Genomic DNA, 20,321 nt, shown 5'->3' on the forward strand with positions numbered 1-20,321 from the left:
ATCACCTGTGTCAAATGTCACTGCTAGGCTTGCAAAGATGGGAATTGAGACTTAACTATTAGATTTTGCCAAGTGGAGTTTATTGATGACCCAGACAAGGGCTGCTTAGATTGGAGTAATCAAAACAGGACACAGGAGGAGAGAAATTGAAGATAATGAACACAGACAACTCTGTCGCAGACTTATCTTTAAAGAACAGAAAAAGGGAGCTAAACAGGATCTAAAGGGTAATGTGAGGTCAAGGGAGGGTTGACTGATTTTGTTTTTTTAAGATGGGAGGTATTACAACATGCTTCTGATGTGTTTAATAAAGTAACGAAGAAGATTTGAAGATACAGGAGAAGGAGATATTTTTTGGAATTGTTTTATTGAGTGTGTGAGAAGGAACAGGATCTAGTGCACACGTAGAGGAGTTATTATTATGTAGGCGCATTCATCCATAGTAACAAGAGAACACCGAGGGAATGTGGACACAGATATAGTGGTGGAAGCAAATCAAAGTTTGCTTTTCTCAGTGAAATAGAAAATAAAGTTATCAGCTGAGAATGAGGTATTAAAAATTTGAAGAAAGAGTAAAAGGTGTAAAATACTCATCTAGAGAAACGTGATATGATTTCCAGTCAGTAAATCCCACCTGAAGTTATTGATTGTGTGTTTGTCTCTTGCCATACTCAGGTGCTCAGGCACAGGCACAGAGTAGGTAGAGCTGGATACAACCAGGCTTAGGGTTTAGCCAAAAGAGTCTGAAGTTGGGAAAGAAAAGCAAGAGGATTAACAGAGGATAAAAGGAGGAATTATAATGTGGATTACGGAATTTAAGCTAGTCATGGAAGGCGGAGAGAACATTAGGAAGGTGGGTTAAAGTGAAAGACAGTAGGGCCAATGGATTTTAGATCCTAGTTGGGTCAAAGAGTGACCAGAATAGGGATTCTTAGGCAACATGTGCTAGAAAGATTGAACACATAGATGGAGAGTAGGATGCTTGAACCTGAGATAATGGGAGGTGTGGATGAGACCTGGATCTAGATATGAGTGTCAGAAGCAGATTAAGAGTTGAAACAAGATCACTGCAGGAGCTGAGAAGCCAGAATATCTGAGTCATCCTCTGTATGGATTCTGAAACAGGCAGTAATGATGTAATCATCACTGTGGTGTTAGAAAGAATAACAATAAGCTAGGGGGTAAAATCTTGAGGAATTCCAGGTGCATGACCAGAGAGTCTATAGCTGGCTGAAATCAGGATTAGACAGGAAATAGAATAATTTGGCGGTAAAGTTCAAAGCTTAGAGCTTTGAGAGTAATAAGAGGGACAGTAATCAGAGGGTGGTGATGAGGAGCAAGGGGAAACATTTAACATTTAACACAAAAATGCAAATGCTTATTACTCAACACTTATATGTAAGAAACCTAAGCCACAGAAAACACACCTGTCTTTAGTGTCCTCCAGCCTCCCTTGTCTTGGCGCGGTCATAACCCCTTCTAATGATGATCAAAGCCACCAAAATGTCCACTTTACACCTCTGAGAGTTTCAATATCTTAATCTATTGAATAGGGTAGCAATGCTTACCCTTACAGAATACATTGGTGAATTGATTGATTGATTAATTCAACAATTATTACTGAGGTTCTCATGTATGTTAGGCACTGATTGAGGCACAGTGACAAGGCAGTAAAAGATAAATGACATTGCTACACTCATGGAACTAAGATCCTAGTTGTAGAACCACACATTAGAAATGTAAAGACAAAAATAAATAGATAAATTCAGATTGTGACGATTAGTGCTAGGAAGAAATTAAATAAGAAACTGTGCTGATGAACTGTGTGTGAAGCTGACTTACACAGGGTCTGCAGGAAAGGACTTTCCAAGGAGGTTATATGTTGAGCTGATAAAATGCAATAAATTCTAAATAGATTACAGCTATATTGATAATGTTATAAAAATGTTCTTGGTTACTTGCTTGTATGGTGTTTTGAAGTTTAATAGACGTTTAAATGCTACCAAAAGCAAATATAAGGTTAGCATCCTTTCAGACATATATAAAACAATATGAAAAATCAAACTTTAAGTAGAGGTGATATTGTTTCATGATAAAAGCTTGAGCTTGGTTTAAACTACCATGTCCAGGTTATTCATGCCTAACACTCCTTTAGAATAGCAGGCTTAGGCTGTTCTTAGGCTGTGCTAAATCTAACCTAAGGCAATTAAGAACATTACTGAAGACTTTAATAGGAAAAATTTCTGGAAAGTGGAAGCAGGGTGAGAATGCTCTCAACAAACCTGATGTGCATCATTTTGTTACCACATCGCAGTCTTCTTTCTCCTTTAGTTTTCCTCTTAGAGAGAAAAATATGGGCTGCCCATGGCTGATTCTCACACTATGGGGAATTCCTGCGATATTAAAAGCACTCAACCTAGAGAGGACTATTGACTAGTGACTATGAGAAAGAGGTAGCAGCTAGATTAAGGATACTAGCTCTATGTGCTCAGTTATTTTACTTTTTTCCATGTGCGTCACAGCACTGCAATGTGTAATTATAAGATGGATCACATGTAAATGTCTCTCTCGTTCTTGCTAAGGCCTAAAGGACTTAGAGCTGCTGTGTTCAGTTAGACAATACCAAAGGGGAGAATATGAAATTTTCCTTTTACTCAATTCAACAAAATTTGGTCATCTTCAATCATTAGGTAATTCCCAACCCTAAAGTCCCTTTTTCCTGTTTATCTTGATCCTACCTAGCACTTTTCCAGCTGCAACTTGTCCATAAAACTATTACAGTCTTGGTTTGCATGAGCTTTTCATTCTGTGGTTGGGGTTTTGCTTACCTTGGCTTATGAAATCTCACCTTCAATTGGCACTTTGCAAAGAGGAAGCATGTACTTTACCCACATAAAGACAGTTGGACAAATGGCTTCCCCATTCCACTCCCTTATTCAACTATAGATTTGACATAACTGCAAAACCTTCCAGAGTTGAGTATCATTGCATGGTTTACCTGATTGAATGACATCGCAATAGTATATGAGAATAGTCAGTTATGAAGAGTAAAACAGGACTCACAAAATAGGCCCAGGGGTGACCTCCAGTTATTCCAGGGTAGAGTAGCCCTGTTCCTACCAGGCCCTCCCTTCTATATGTAAAATATCTTGGCCATAATACAAAAAAACAAGCATATGAACACTCAAAAGGTGAAAAGAAGAAGGAAGACAGCCTAGAGAGCTCAGTACTTGAGAAACAATATGGCAGGGAGTCCTCTGGATTTTCTTATTACCTCTCTCATATTTTAGATAAAGTGCTATAGAAATCTCCAATCCAGAACCACCAGCAGCACAAAAAGAATTCCAAGAAAAGTCTGTTTCTCTTGGCCAATGAACCAGGAAGAGGGTGCCTAACAACAGAAAACCTTTTTAGTAGTATGTTCTCCACTGCAGGCAAGCACAAATAGAGAACCACATGCCAACACCATCTCTACGTTTTCAGTCACCCAAAAGAGGATTTGAACTTCCACATCCCCTCCTGCCCTCTGGTGCTCCAACTCCCCAGCTGGTGTAGTGTCAGCAGAACTGAGCAGACAGCTGATCTCCCATTCCCTACCACAGTAGTGTCAAAAGAGTCCAGCAGCCAGCTGAGCCTGGACTCCCACCCAGGCACTTAAAGAAGTGGTCTGAGGTGGATGATTGATGTAACTCATCCACCTCCCCCTAGTGTCAGCCTGAGGGCCTGAGACACCTTTCCCATCCAGAGGCTCCAGGTTTCCTGGTCTTGGGGGCTCCTCCTGCACCCTCAGCCAGCATCATCAGGGATCACCCTCAGCAGGGATCACCAGCAGTGGAGCACCAGTGGCCCCAAACAAACCAACCAGACCAAAATAATATCGCAAGGACTCTGAACTTAAATTGTCATTGGAGCCATTGCCCACAAAATTACTTAGGACCTGCCAGTTGTCCTAGACAGGCTGACTGCTTGTTAAAATGGAGGATTGGAATAGGACCCAGAGACTCCTAATATAACAGGCAAAAAATCCAGGATACAAACAAAATTCACCCATCATGCAAAGAACCAAGAAAAATCACAAACTGAATGACAAAAGATGATTAATAGATCCCAACACAGAGCTGAATCAGATGTTGGGATTAGCTGACAAGAGTTTTAAAGTAGCCGTCATAAAAATGCTTTACCATGTAATTTCAAATTCTTTTGAAATAAATGAAAAATAGAAATAAAAATTATAGAAGCAAAGGAAGGAAGTTATAAGAAGAACCAATGGAATTATAAAGCTGAAAAATACAACAAAAATAAAAACACATTGGATGAGCTCAATAGCAGCAAGGAGAAGACAGAGGATAGAATCACTGAACTTAACCACAGATCAACAGTATTTGCCCAGTCTGAACAAAGGACAGAAAATAAATAGAAAAGAAAATGGAGAGAATCTCAGAAACCCCAGTGAAAATAGCAAAAGCTCCAAGATCCATGTTGTCAGAATCCCAGAAGGAGAAGAGAAAAGGGCTTGGGTTGAAAGAGTTTCAAAGAAATAATGGATACAAACTTTCCAAATGTGAAAGGTGAAAGACATATACCTACATTTTCAAAAAGCTGAGCTAACCTCAAATTGTATGAACCCATGGAAATCTACGCCAATACACATCATAATCAAATGTCTGAAAACTAAAGGCAAAGGAAAAACGTTGTTAGGGGCCAGAGAAATGGCTTATACTTATAGAAAAACACCAATTTGAATGATGGCAAATTTCTTATCCAAACCTCTGGAGGCCAGAAGAAATTGATACATCATTTTTTAACTGTTGGAGAAAAAGAAAAGAAATGTGAACCATGAATTCCATATGCAGTGAAAACATCCTTCAAGAATGAAGGGGAATTAAAGGCATTCTCTAACAAAGGAAAACCAAGAGCAACTGCTGCTAGCAAACTGGCTCTTGAATAACAGACAAAGGAAGTTCTCTAAACAATAAAGAAATATCAGACTGCTCATAACTTCAGAATGGAAAGAATGGGCTGGCCCCATGGTGCGGTGGTTAAGTTTGGCACACACCACTTTGATGGCCTGGGTTTGCAGGTTCGGATCCCAGGTGTGGACCTATGCCACTGGTCAGCCATACTGTGGTGGCATCCCACATACAAAATAGAAGAAGATAGGCACAGATGTTAGTTCGGGCTAATCTTCCTCAAGCAAAAAAAAAATGAGGAAGATTGGCAACAGATGTTAGCTCAGGGTGAATCTTCCTCAGGAAAAAAAAAACAGAAAGGAAAGAAAACCATTGGAATGAGTAAAAATGGGGGTAAATATAACAGGCTCTCCTTCTGATGAATTTCCTAAATCATATTTGATGGTTAAAACAAAATATATAACACCATCTAATGTGGTGCTAAATGCGTATACAGAAGAAATACTTCAGGCAGTTGTTTTTTGAAAGTGGAGAGGGTGACGAATGCGAAGTAAATAGAAGTACACTTTCTACACTTGGAGTCATAAAAGATAGATACCAGTAGACATGATATGTTATACATATGGTAATACCTAAAGTAACCATTAATTAAAACATAAGATGTGATACACTCAAAAACACTATAAATAAATCAAAATGGAATCTTAAAGGTGTTCATGTAACCCACAAAAAGGCAAGAAAGTAGAAACTAAGGAATGAGAAAGAGGAAACAGAAAACAAACAATACAATGGCACACTTCAGCCCTAGCATAGCAATGATAACTTCAACTGTCTTAAATATACCAATCAAGAGACAGAAATTGGCAAGAAAGGATACAAAAAAATCATCCAACAATAAGCTGTCTATAAGAAATTCACCTCATGTTCCCAGAATGTACTAGAGCAAGGGCTGCCTGAGTGTTTTCTGCTGAGCGGATGAAGGCTTTACAAGGAAGGGAGCTAGTCTGGGCCATCTTCATTCCTGAGCAATAAGTCTGCCTGCAAGGCTGAGCGGAACTCAGCAGGGAAAACCTTGAGAGGGACCACCAGATTCCTGCTGTGCTACCGAAAGATTAACCCACCCACCAAAACAGAGATGTGTCTGTTCACAGCAAGGGGACAGCAGGGGAGAGATATATACAGAAGGATTCTCCAGAACACCCATCAAAGCTCTCTATTAAGGAAAAAGTCTGCTTTAAACCCTGGCCAGGCCCAGAGACTACAAAAGAGCTTACAACACAGCTACTTAGGTGGTACATATAAACATCGCATGGGGAAACTGTCTTCATCATTTTCTTGGGAAATCTGGAATTATGCCAAGAATCTGGATGCAAATATCCAGGGGAGAGAGATGTGAAGCTCTCGTTTCCACATGATTTCAGCTTGAGAGCAACAACCAAAGGCAGCAGTGGTGTGCTGCTAGTCTCAGATAGGGGCTTCTCCTTCAGCCTGGGTCCCAGAATGAAGAAGACATGAGGAGCAGAGCCACAGCTTATCTGCAGCCAACACGAACACGAATGAGAAATAAACCCTTGTTCCTGTTTGGATACAAGACTTGGCTAATGAAATATGAGTAGAAGTGGTGTGTCCCATTCCTAGCAGAAACTTTGAGAACGATTGCTGTTTCCAGTTCTGTCCCTTTCTCTACTCCAGATAACAACATGGCCTTATTAGCAGTCTAGAGCTCAGAATGAAGAAGATATATGGAGCAATGCCAAAGCCAGCCCACAGTCAATATGTCCTATGAGTGATAAATAAAACTTTACTGTTGTAAGCTAAAAAATAAAAAGAAGAAATTTACTTCAATTACAATGACACAGGCAGTTAGAAGTTAAAAGATGGGAAAAGATATGCCATGTAACATTAATAATAAAAGGAAAAAACCAGGAGTGGCTATCTTAACATCTAACTACGTATACTTGAGGGAAAAAGAAAATTACTAGAGGCAAAGAGGGGTATGATATACTGCTTTTTGTAGGTTGAATTGTGACCCCCAAAAAGATGTGTTCAAGTCCTAATGCCCAGTGACTGTGACGTGTCCTTATTTGGAAATATGGTCTTTGCATATGTAATCAAGTTAAGATGCTGTCTTTCCAGATTAGGTAGAATTTAGTACAATATAACTTGTCCTTACGAGAAGAGGGAAATTTGGACACAGATAGACACACAGGGAGAACATCATGCAACAGCAGAGGCAGAGATTGGAGTAATGAATGCACAAATCAAGGAACTCCAACCACTGGCAACCACTGGAAGTATTACTGGCAACCACTAAAAGTTCCCAACTAGTAGGGAAGTGGGGAAGGACTCTTTCTGAGAGCTTTCAGAGGGACGTGGCCCTGCCAACACTTTGATTTCAGACTTCTAACTTCCAGAAGCATGAAAGAAGCCAACCAGTTTGTGGGAATTTATGATGCAAAATCTTATTTTTCATTAGGAAACAAATATGCTGCTAAAAGGACCAATTCACTGAGTCATATAATGATCCAAAATGTATATGCACCAAACATTAGAGCCTCAAATTCATGAAGCAAAAACACACAGAGTCCTCCATCTCTATAATTTTGTCATTTCAAGAATCCTGTAAGCATTGATTCATATAGTATGTAACCTTCCTGTTGTGCTCACCAACTTATCATCTAGGTCTATCTTGTCCTTCAGCATCTGGCTTGGTTACTTCCTAATATTGCAGCAGTGAATGCAGGCTGTCCCCAACATCCATATTCTTCTTGAGTCACACAACTCTGATTTTATTTGGGAGTAGCATAATTCCCCTTTGAAAACCCACACTTTCAAGGCTCCCTTGTCTGAGAGAAACACATCAAATATTAATTCTATTTTTAGTTTTATAGTTTATCTGGAATAGTTTTATAGTTTATCTGGAATAGTTTATGTGGAAATGTAGGATATTCTAAATAAATAATTATAAAATTTTCTGTGGGTTAAAATATTAAAAACTTAGTTGCTAAACAGACTATTCTAAGGCCCATTTTCAAGCACATTGTCTGAAACTGATAGCCAAAAGAAAAGTATGTATTTAAAATTTAAATCTTTAATTTAATTTTTGAGGTTCCTATCTAAATAAAAAATTGTGAGTTCCCAGAGGTATGGCTATATCTACAGAGAATAGAATAGTGGTTACACAAGAGTGCTCAAACTAATATTTGTTGAAGATATGAAAGAAAACAAGAATTAGTTATATTAATAATTTTCATGTGTGATACCATGCTTTAATGAGATACTTAATATGATTCAGGTTTATTTTTGTTTACTTACTAAATGGAATAGATGCAGATAGGTCTTAAACTAGACTGGCTTTGAACAAAACAGGCTATGAAATAAAATCACTAATATTAACATATATTATCATTAATAAAATTTACAAAAAGCTGTTGTTGAGAGCTTACTATGTACCAGTTCTGTGTTAAGTACTTGATTTCAAACTTACAACGGTCCAAGATTTAATCCTTACAACATCCAAGAAAGTGGGTAATACCATTATGCCCATTTTACATGAGAACATCAAGATTTTAAGTATTTAACTAAATTTCCCAAAGTCACACAGCAAGTAAATGACAGAACTTAGTTCCAACCCTAGCTCTCTTGGACTCTAACACCGATGTCTTGAGTTAGAAAAGCATAGAATAAGCATAATGAAAATCAAATTTGGTGAGAACCGCAAGAGCAGTCCAGGCCATATCCACATCCACAGCACTTTAAAGGATATGAGATCAGGCCAGGTGGGAATGTGTCCAGGGACTGAATTAAAGACAAGACATCCCAGGTAGTCTTCACCTGTGGGTAAGATCCTAGGGAATAAGAATTTGCCTGACTTCCAGGCACTATGCTGCAAATGCGAGTTTTGTGCCATCTGGTTTTGGTTCAATAAAAATAAAATTAAAATTAAAAAGATAAAGACCTAGTCTTCCCTGCTGAGAGGCTGGCCTCCTTAGAACAAAGGTGAATGCCTGCACAGTGGTTATTTGTGTTTTGCTCATCTCCTCCACTGGCTGTTCCCTAAGCCATCTGCGTCGCATGGTCTTCTTTATTGGAGCCAGTAGGGCAGAGTGCTAAGAACTAGAATTTTGAGGCAGAGCTGGGTAGAAATCTTTGTCGTTTACTCACCATGTACCTTAGGCCAGTTACTTACCTCTGAGCCTTGGTTTCCTCAAAACTAAAAAAAGAGAATTATAACATTTAATTCATAAGACTTTGTTAAGATTAAATGCAATAATGTTAATGCTGACATGGGGCTGCCTCATTGTAAGAGTGAGGGAATGGGAGTTATATTGCTCTCTGATCTGTTTTTACTTAAAACAGGGATCAAAGTTTGGTAGTGTGAGAGCCCAAAATTGTTGGTAGTCATGCTTTCTTTGACCTCTACAAAGTTGTAAAAATCACTGAAAGTGCTTTCAGAGAGGCATGCGGTCCCCAACCCCCCAGGCTCTGAGCCTCCCGGTGGTCTTATCCCAGCCTCAGCCACAAGTGCTTGCCTCCTGATGGGCCCCGGGGACCTGGGAGGTTTCAGGATCCATTCTGGTCTGACTTTTGAAGAATAGGTAGGTAGATTAAAAGGAAAAGCAGCATTCCTTGTAACTTATGGGAGTTTTGACAATTTTCCCATCCTCTTCAAGATCCAATTGTGTGGAGATACATCCTCAATGGGCTGTCTTTGTCAACTGTGCTGCAAATGTGCGGTGGTGGGGACTGGCCCTGCCACATGTCCTCATAGATCCCAAAGCCAGGGCACAAGATGAATGCTTTATGTGTAAAATAATTGTGTACCCAATGGCAAATATCAAAAGCTGGTCTTGGGGGGCCGGCCCGGTGGTGCAGCGGTTAAGTTTGCACGTTCCGCTTCTCGGCGTCCCGGGGTTCGCCGGTTCGGATCCCTGGTGCGGATGTGGCACCACTTGGCACGCCATGCTGTGGTAGGCATCCCACATATAAAGTAGAGGAAGATGGGCACAGATGTTAGCTCAGGGCCAGGCTTCTTCAGCAAAAATGAGGAGGATTGGCAGTAGTTAGCTCAGGGCTAATCTTCCTCAAAAAAAAAAAAAAAAAAAAAGCTGGTCGTGGGACCCATGTTGATTCTAATTATTAAGTTATAGTTTCAAAACAGACAGCTGCTTTCCAAATTCTAGCAGTAGCAAGTGACTACTGACAAAGCGTCTTGTTTTCTGTCATTAGGTTCCTCTCTAGCTGGCATTATAATACTGAGATGGATTAACAAACATAAGGAACATGTCCAAACACCTGCATGTTGTTACTGCCTATTTCACCTCATATAATAATATGAAATAGTCGATTTGGAGAAGGTACAGTGATGAAAACTCATAGAGTGGCCTTAAGTAGTTAAAAATATTCTTTATCTTAAAAAGTTAAATTCTTTTCTTCTAAAAAAATATTGAGAACTAATCCCTAATAGAAAAGCTGATAGGCAAGTTGCATCTGAACTTGAAAAAATTGCTTCTTAGGGTGATCCTTCTCCTTTCTTTCAAAGTCAATGTTTACTAAAAACTCAAGGAACAAAATTCCTTTGACGCATATAATTACAGAACACTCCAATTACTGTTATTTTTAGCTTATTTATCATTTTCAAAGGTTTGACAATTTGGGCCAAAGGTAATGCATTTGGGATAAAGATAAAGAGGAAAAATCTTAATTTATTTTTTAACAATAATATTTATACTATGCTGCAAGCATTTGTGCTATGTATCTTTTTTTTCTCTTTTTAAATCTCGGCTGGTAAATTTAAGTTTAAGATCCTTTGGTACTGTCCTAGTTAATGTAATAGGACTTGCCAAGTTGGATTTATATACAATTCATTATGAATTGTTCTCCTTGTGTATTTGAGGTCTCTTGGGATACTACATTAAGAATAGGAGTCAACAGTAACAGTTATCTCTAATTTTTTTACCTGCAAGAAGTTGGATTAATATGCTAGCTGTTCTATTTAGAATGAAAATCCATTTAGCTGATATATCAAGTTTGTTCTTTTAAATCAGTGTAGCAATGGTCTTCAAAACGATTTTTGAGCTGGCTGGAAAAAAGTCTGCTAAGACATGTGTGTGGTTCAGATTATTTACACGAGCACTGAAATGTTGGTGTTTGAGTGTTAGCTGCACCCCTGTCTGCTCAGCAGCAGGCCTGGAAATCTTGTGACATCTGGTACAATTACTCTTGACCACCTCCCTGTGCTTACCAACAAAGCCATCTCCATAAACCAAGAAATGACAACCCAGTCGAAAGAATGAATATAGCTAAGCTTCAGTCTCAAATGCTATCAAACACCATCATTTTAAGTGCTCTGTTTCTGTTTATAAACAAAAGTATCCTGAATGTTACCTCAGTTTATTGTCAACTAGCCAAATGCTTCTCCCACATATTGCTTAACGAAATTGCACATTTAACAGTGTGTGGTTGCCACACAGTGTTTATTATGTTTTCAATTAAATGTCATGGGGCAAAAAAAAAAAAAAAACCCTTCAAATGAAAGCCTTCTCTTACTTTAAAAAACACAGATCTTACTGAAAAAGATACATATTTTTCATATCAAATTAGTTCAAATTTCCTATCTTATTTAAAGTGTTTCTGAAGTAAAAAAGGAATTCAAACACCAATTTTTATTCTACCAATCACCCTTATTATAATTTGATTTATTTAGCTGTTTCTATTCTTGTTCTAAGTATTGTCACCTTGTGGGTATAATTTTCATGTGGCATATTGCCCAAGGAGATGAGGTATTAATATAAAAAACTATAAACAAAAGGCAGTTTTCTAAACAGCAATCAAGCAATCTTAATTTGTTGCTATATATCACCATCATGAAAATTAACACAAGCATTCCAATTTAAACAAAAGATAGAAATGTTAGCCAGACGTTCCCTGGTGTTAGAAACTTTTGGTTCCTTCATCTTATTAAATTAGGGTTAAATTTTGGCCTAGCTTTTAAAAATATTTTACCTAACTGTAGATTCACATGCAGTTATAAAAATAATAAAGATAGGCCTCGTGCATTTTGCCCAGTTCCTTTCAATGGGAACACCTTGCAAAACTATAATACTATATCACAACCAGGATACTGACATTGATATGGTTGTGACACAGATGTTCCATCACTACAAGAACCCTTCCTCCCCGTTGCTGTTTTATCCGTACACTCCACCTCCTTCCCTTGCTGACACTATCCCTGGCCCAGAGAAATCACTAATCTGTTCTCCAACTCCATGAATTTGCCATTTCAAGAAGGTCTTAGGAATAGAATCGTACAATATGTAATCTGTTGAATTAGTTTTTTCACTCACCATAATTCCCTGGAGACTCATCCAAGTTGTTTCATGTATCAGAAGTTCATTCTCTTTTATTGTCGAGTAGTATTCCATGGTACAGATATACCATAGTTTGTTTAATCATTCACCCATTGAAGGACTTCTGGGTTGTTTTCTGTTTGGAGCTATTACAAAAAAAGTTGTTATGAACATTCAAGTACAGATTTTGTGTGAACATAAGTTTTATTTCTGTGAGATAAATGCCTGGCAGTGCAATTGGTGGGACTTATAGTAACTGCATATTATGAAGCTTAATTTACTAATTCCATCTTGATTTCTTTATAGTGATTGTTACGACATTGTTTTGTATGTTTTTCTTAGTGGTTGCTGTAAGTATTACAGTATGCATACCTAAGTTATCACAGCCTGCTGGTATCAATGTTTTACCAATTATAGCGAAGTATAGAAACCATACATCCTTTTAGATCTCTTTACTCACCTTTTCACCTTTTAGTCATCTTTTACTCAACTTTATTCACAATTCTCTTAGGTTTTTCTTCAACATATTGTGAACATCATATCAGATTGTTTCATAAATTTTGCTTCAATCATCACATATCATTTAAGTAAATCATAAGAAGAAGAATCTACTATATTTACCCCTATTTTTATCCATTGGACAGTTCTTCTTTTCTTTCTAAAGTTCTTAGGATTCGTTAATGTCCTTTTCCTCCTGTTTAGAGAAGTTCCGGTCATTCTCTAAGGGCTAGTTTGCTAGTAACAAGTGCTCTTAGTTTTCTTCTTTTCCCCGCCTTCATTCCTGAAAGATGTTTTGCCAGATACAGAATTTCTAGTGTACCGTTCTCTTACTTCAGCACTTATCAAAGGTTGCGTTTTTTCTTTCTGGCCTCCACTTTTCAGATAAGAAATCTGCTGTCATTCAAATGGTGTTTCCTTCCGGCTGCTAACAACAGTTTTTCTCTGGCTTTAGTTTTCAGACATTTGCTTATGATGTCTCTTGGCATGAATTTCCACAGGTTCGTCCAACTTGAGATTGGCTCAGCTCTTTGTAAATCTTTCACATTTAGGAAGTTTGCATCCTTTATTTCTTTGAAACTCTTTCAACCCAAGCCCTTTTCTCCTCTCTTTCTGGGATTCTGACAACACGGATCTTGGAGCTTTTGCTATTTTCACTGGGGTTTCTGAGATTCTCTCCATTTTCTTTTCTATTTATTTTCTGTCCTTTGTTCAGACTGGGCAAATACTGTTGATCTGTGGTTAAGTTCAGTGATTCTATCCTCTGTCTTCTCCTTGCTGCTATTGAGCTCATCCAATGTGTTTTTATTTTTGTTGTATTTTTCAGCTTTATAATTCCATTGGTTCTTCTTATAACTTCCTTCCTTTACTTCTATAATTTTTTATTTCTACTTTTCATTTATTTCAAAAGAATTTGAAATTACATGGTAAAGCATTTTTATGACGGCTACTTTAAAACTCTTGTCAGCTAATCCCAACATCTGATTCAGCTCTGTGTTGGGATCTATTAATCATCTTTTGTCATTCAGTTTGTGATTTTTCTTGGTTCTTTGCATGATGGGTGAATTTTGTTTGTATCCTGGATTTTTTGCCTGTTATATTAGGAGTCTCTGGGTCCTATTCCAATCCTCCATTTTAACAAGCAGTCAGCCTGTCTAGGACAACTGGCAGGTCCTAAGTAATTTTGTGGGCAATGGCTCCAATGACAATTTAAGTTCAGAGTCCTTGCGATATTATTTTGGTCTGGTTGGTTTGTTTGGGGCCACTGGTGCTCCACTGCTGATGATCCCTGCTGAGGGTGATCCCTGATGATGCTGGCTGAGGGTGCAAGAGGAGCCCCCAAGACCAGGAAGCACTGGGCCTCTGAAGGAGAAGGGCGTCTCAGACCTTCTCGGGCAAAAAAAAAACATTTTCTAGGCCAGTGCTTACTGTAACAAGATAGCCCAATGTTGCTACCTGGCTGTCCCTCGTCCCTAAGGAGAGAAAAGAAGTCTCAGGTTCAGCCTGGCAGAGAGCATTCCCTGGGTGAGAGGCTGCTTGTTGTGGCTGAATCTGCTGGTCCCTGGCTGCCCAGTTGCCTCGCATCTTCAGATGGTATAAGGAATTTCTGCTCTTGGGCTTGAAGAGCACTTCTGGGCCTGAGAACCAGTTTTAGTGGATCTTCCTGGCCCCACAGTGCCTCTAGGAAGGGAAAGGGGGTCTCCAAGGATTCTTTATCCTCTAGGGATAAAGAGCGTGTGTTGGCATCCTCAGTGGGAAGGACAACCCATTACCTGGTCTCTTGGTGTCAGCAAACCTCTGCACCAACACCCCTGTAGGTTCTGTGGGCTGACCTTGTGTCATCCAGGGAGGAATGGGCACACCTGGGCCACCTTCTGTTGGATGGGGCCCTAAGCCTGCACTGTGCCACTCCTTCCTGAATCCCAGACCAGTGTGCTTCCCTCTTTCCGCTTTAGAGTCCTCCTGTGACCATCTTTCTGTTGTTTCCAGAGTTTGTAGTTGAACTTGTGGACATGAGAAAAAATGAGTAAATACTGTCTTGTCTGGACCAGAAGGCCTGGAACTCAGTCTTGGACATTTAGAAATTAAAACTGAAGGGGCTGGCCAGGTGGCATAGTGGTTAAGTTCACTTGCTCCACTTTGGCCACCTGGGGTTCACAGGTTCAGATCCTGGGTGCAGACCTAGCACCACTCATTGAGCCATGCTGTGGCAGCATCCCACATAAAATAGAGGAAGACTGGTGCAGCTGTTAGCTCAGCAACAATCTTCCTCTAACAAAAAGAGGAAGATTGGCAACAGACGTTGGCTCAGGGCCAATCTTCCTCACCAAAATAAAAGAAAAAAAGAAATTAAAATTGAAAATGGCCATGCCCAGGGAGATGTAAAATTGCAGCTAAGAAGATAGGGGATTATGGCAGGAAGCAGCAGCAAAACTGAAAATGAAAGTTAAGGAATTATCTGCATAGAGATGGTACTGAAGCCATGCACATTTCAAAGATCTCTCAGTCACTAAGGAGAAGGCGGGGTAGAGTCCCAGAAATATGGCAAAACAGTGAGAGGTGGGTGGCAGAATTATTAGTATATATTACCATTATTTTTAAGCACATTTATTATAGACAATGAGTATGTAATAGTTTATAAAATCAAAAAAAAGAAAGAAAGAAAATCTTACGAAAGCATGTGGAGCATAAGGGAAATGGCATCCTTTCCTGCACTGTATTACCCTCATCAAACATGTATCACAGAAGAGAGAGGTTGCTTCCCCACCTCCACAAGGATCTCTGATTAGACAGGGACTATAAGCTACAAGAAAAAAGAAGGAAATCAGGTCTACTAGATGAAGCAAATTCAAACTGAAGTCAACCGTGGGTGTTTCTCTCTATGAGCTTAGTAATGCCTTCCCTCTCTTCAGTGTGGAAAGATTTTATCCAGAAAACAATAGTAATAAAGGAAGCAATAAAAAGTAAGCAAATTTCTAAATGCATTCAGCTGTCACGTCCTGTCCATCAGTACACACTTGCTGCTCTAAAAAGATTGAGATATGGCAAAAGTGTCAGCTGACATTTGCAAACACTGCCTTCTCATTTGCCCCTGTGAGAAACTAAACGTTTCTGAGGTAAGACCATGGTCTGCTCCCTGACATAGATTCCTGCTTCATCATCATAGTCTGAACCTTAGGATTTCCTTCTCCGACAAGCCTGCAGTTTATGATCCCTCCCAGTCTCTGTCTATTGTGGGAAGTTTGACAAGAGTGTCAGGCTTACAGGAGCTCAAATGCTTGTCTCATGGAGCTCCCTCTCAGTGCCCCACGGTCTCAAGGAGCTTCATGGAAATTTTCAGACATGGCATCTTTTCCACTATTACCTAGAAGAACCAAAAGCATTCACTGCAAAGAAAGTTACGTGCAATAAAGTACACAGTGTCATTTCTACACATGTCCAATCAATGTCCTCTGGTTATCACATAGGAATCTAATAAATTACAGTGTGACCAGGAATAATCACGATAATAGAACTCTTCTAGCAACAGTGTTAAAATATGCTTGAACGTTTACATCTGACAAGGATTTTGCTTTAATTTTCTAACAAACAAGCTCATTTTCCTCTTTTCTCTCTAACCCTTTCCAAATCTTGTGGGGAGAAAAAAACAAAACAATGTATGATTCCTGCATCCACCACATTGCCCAAGCCCTGCTTCAGAAGGATGCTCTTTGTAGGGCAGTTGGGGCAGGTGAAGGAAAGGAGGGAGGAGAGAGGAAGGGCCTTTGGAGGGTTCCCTGTGCCCGCAGGAGCCTGGGCCTTTGGCTGTTTGGCAGTAGATGCCACAGCCGACCTGTCTCAACACTCTGCCTCAAGTGCTCACTTCACGTAAGGAAATCATTTAAGAAGAGCTGCGGGAGCATTTGTTTTGGAAACAGAATGACACAGCTCACCACTCGGGGCAAAAGCCCCTTAGACACTAAGTTCTTTATTTACCTGTTGCTCTGACTAACAGAACGGCGGGTGCTGCCCACTTCACGACGACATGACTAATGGGGCGCCCTGCCCAGACTTGAAGGCTCATACCTGTTTTCCTCCCTGTACATGCCTCTGTGCCCCGCGCCTCCCGCGGCCCGGCCTCGGGTAGGCGCTTGGTGAGGCAGGATGCCCACTGGGCGAGCAGGGAAACAAAGCCTCTTAGAGCGGACCTCCGCCTGGGCTGCCGATGACAAGTCTCTGCACTGCCTGCCGATCCTCCGCTGACATGCCCGGGCTGTGCCGGGACCTTCCGGTGAACCGCGCGCTGAGAGCCTGCCCCGTGTCACATGGCTCACCCTGGAGAGATGGAGGCGCGGCCAGCCGTCGGTATCCTCCGCCAGTCGCTGGCAAGGCTGGGGGCTACGAGAACACCGGGAGGGGTGGAGAGTGGGCTTGAGGGTGGACCCAGGCAGTTTCATGTCCACACGTTCACGCTTCCGCTCGGGATTTCTGTAGCTCTGGTAGAGACCTTGGGCAAGTGTTCACAGCATGCGTTTCAACTCTTCCTAATTAAGAGACAAGTGCAGATCAGAATCCTCTTTGCATTCCTTAAATACTGAAAGTTATTCCAGCAATTTGCTCTTGCTCTCTTGCTTCTGTATCGTCTCTGTACACATTTTTATACATGTCAGATACGCACTTTGGAATCGACAGTTAAAGCAAAATTCTCTATTAAAATATATGGACCATCTGAATCACATGTATCCCATTTTTGGTAATTTGGAACATCATGAGAACTAATTTTGCAGATATAAATAATTTTGCAAAGCAATTAGTTAACTAGGACTCTCATATTTATTACCTAAATTATATATATTATCTCTTTAAATATATTGGCTTTAGCATAAGCTACATATATTATTTTAAATATTTTAAAATTTATTTTTTTACATCTTCACAAGATTCCTGCGAGGTATGCAGCAAAGAACAAGTATTATCTCTAGTTTATGAATGAAGAAATTGAGACTCTTATTTGTCCAAAAATATTTCATACACACCTAGTAAGGGTAGGAATAAAACATCCTCATATTTAGGGCATCCCAGGATCCTACAATGTAGAAATTGTTGATCCCAGCCCACCATGGTTCAGCGGAGAAAATCAACATTGATATGAAAGGGCTCAGCTGCGGGATATTCGACTTAGAAAGGATCCGGAACATTCAAACATCACTGCAGTTCTACCTGCATCCCTTCTCCCAACCCCCATCCTGGTCTGTAACCAATCTCCACATTGCTTTCTGTTCAGGGCCACTCCTGCAGCCAAGACCTTTCCCATTCACTACAGATAGATGCCCCACAGCTGGCTCTCCCACCCCCAAAGTCACTGCCACCAGCAGAGCCCCATCATGAGGTCCTACCCCTTCCCACCTTCTCACTTGGCTACTTCCAGGACCTGGTTCTATTAATGCTTGGAGAGTTGCTTGGCTTCCAGAACTTCCGTCTGGTTCCCCACCTCCTTTCTCATCTCTCTGCCCACTGCTGGCTTTGGAGGTCAGAGGACTGTGGGCTCACTAGAATCTGGGTCACTGGACTACAACTGGGAATATAATCCTGACATACCGTGACTTCAACAGGATTGTGTGAGCTAACCTGGGAATACAGCCACAGTCAATAACATGTCTATAACGAAATGAATTCCGACTCTTGAACAACCAACTCATAAATTAACTTTCAGATCACAATGTGTTCATAAGCTGCAAAATCCCTGTGATTAAAACTGAATAAATAACCATTTTGTTTCAGCAAGGTTAAAGAAAGTCCTGTCCTAAAGGAGCTAGGTGTTATGGGTATATTTTCTTTGCTAATTCTTATTTGTTTTAGCGTGAAACTGGTTCTCCATGACTCTATTTCCCTCCTTACTTTTAGACTGAAAAACCAGTTGCTTGATGCTGATTTGAAAACAGTAGGAGGAGCCAACTTACATATTTCACAGGTTAAGCATATTTTCTGTATGTTTATTAGGGAGGAATAGAGAAAATAGGCTTAAATATGTCTGGAAATACAAAGTCCCCTTACTGGTAAATTAAAAAAAACCAAACAAAAAAAAGGAGCTAGACTTGAGTATTCACGTGAAGATCTTTCCCTGCACATCCTGCAAATGATCACCCGTCAAGCAGCCACATGTGGCCTAGCCTCCAGATCTGCTGGACCTCACAAACTTCTATCTAACTACAGAAAATAAAGATGGCTGTGGGAGCTGCTGATGTGAAAGACAGACATCGTGTCGGGGTCATGGGGTAGAAGGACATCGTGTCATGTGCATTTTTATGCCAACTAAAAGCTACTTGTTCATATAGGATGTAGGGGGAAAGTATTTTGGAAACTTCAGTTAAATTGATGAAGATTAAGAATCCATTCTATCTGAGCAAATTTAACAGTTTTTCCTAAAGCCAGTTGATTCTTACAAGCAGTAGATCCACTACAAAGTCTGAGGAAATTAACGTTAATTTTATTCAAGAAAAAAATACAAAAGATGACTCCAATCTCCTAACTCTTAAAATGTCAAATGTGAAGAGAATGCAAGCTAGTTTTTAGAAATTTATTGATTTTTTTTCCCCACTGTAAGAAGGGAAATTATGGCAGGCTGAAACTAAGACCAATAAGAGTACTTGTTAGTGCTGATACATCGCTCCACACCAACAACTGTAATCTGTTACTCATTAAATAACCCAGTGGTGGGCTGGTCCCACGGCCTAAGTAGTTAAGTTTGGTGAACTCCACTTTGGCAGCCCGGGTTCCTCAGTTTCTGGGCATACACCTCCATCACTTGTCAGTGGCCACGCTGTGGCAGTGACCCACATACGAAATAGAGGAAGATTGGCAACAGATGTTAGTTCAGGGCAAATCTTCCTCAGAAAAAAAATAAATAAGTAACCTAGTGGCAATTTGACCAATATGCTCCCATTCCCCACCTCAGTGGGCTCTTGTAGAATCAAAGTAAAGGCATTTTGGCAACGAGGAAGCCCACAGTGTCCTCAATCATCTGTGAGTTTCTTTCTAACACAAAGTTTAATTTTAGTGTTACTATTTAGAAAATAATTGTTAAGTAACATATGGACACAGCTGTTTCTGTTTGGTGCAGTTTTAAACTTGAAGTGAATTACATCTTCCTTCAAAAGGGGGCAACTTTCTACTCCTCTGTTAAAGCAGAAGTCAAATAATTACAAATTGATAATAAACATGTCTAGAACGTTCTTCTCCAACCTAAAAACAAGAGATACTGCCCATGACCTCTGCTCTTATTTGGTCTTCCATTTATTAGGGGAGAACTTTCATCTGTTCCAAAGTATGAACTTAATACATAAACATCATTTAGGTTATAACACTTTTCATTTGATTTGATAAATAATAATATGAAAATGCTCCCCAAATTGAATGGCTCATTCTCTAGCCAGAAAAAATTTGCTATAAGGCAATCTATTGACTATGTAACATTAAAAAAGAAAGTGACTACATTAAAATGCATTGTCTAGGGCAATGAATGTGGAAACTTTGATCTGTTTTCCACTTTTAAAAGATCACAGTATATATTGACCTTTAAATATAC

The 20,321-nt window shown here is 39.8% G+C and overlaps 1 long non-coding RNA gene across 1 annotated transcript; it reads right to left on the minus strand.

Annotated features, from left to right (window-relative positions):
- Window positions 1-8,191: 8,191 nt before the first annotated feature.
- LOC139085068 (uncharacterized) lies at window positions 8,192-17,226 on the minus strand. The gene is made up of 3 exons (XR_011543074.1): window positions 16,823-17,226; window positions 12,257-12,405; window positions 8,192-9,989 (listed from the first exon to the last, which is right to left on the minus strand). It is a non-coding gene; the product is annotated as an uncharacterized lncRNA (long non-coding RNA).
- Window positions 17,227-20,321: the final 3,095 nt, after the last annotated feature.

The sequence above is a fragment of the Equus przewalskii genome, chromosome 8 (assembly GCF_037783145.1).
Source record: "Equus przewalskii isolate Varuska chromosome 8, EquPr2, whole genome shotgun sequence".
NCBI classification, from domain to species: domain Eukaryota; kingdom Metazoa; phylum Chordata; class Mammalia; order Perissodactyla; family Equidae; genus Equus; species Equus przewalskii.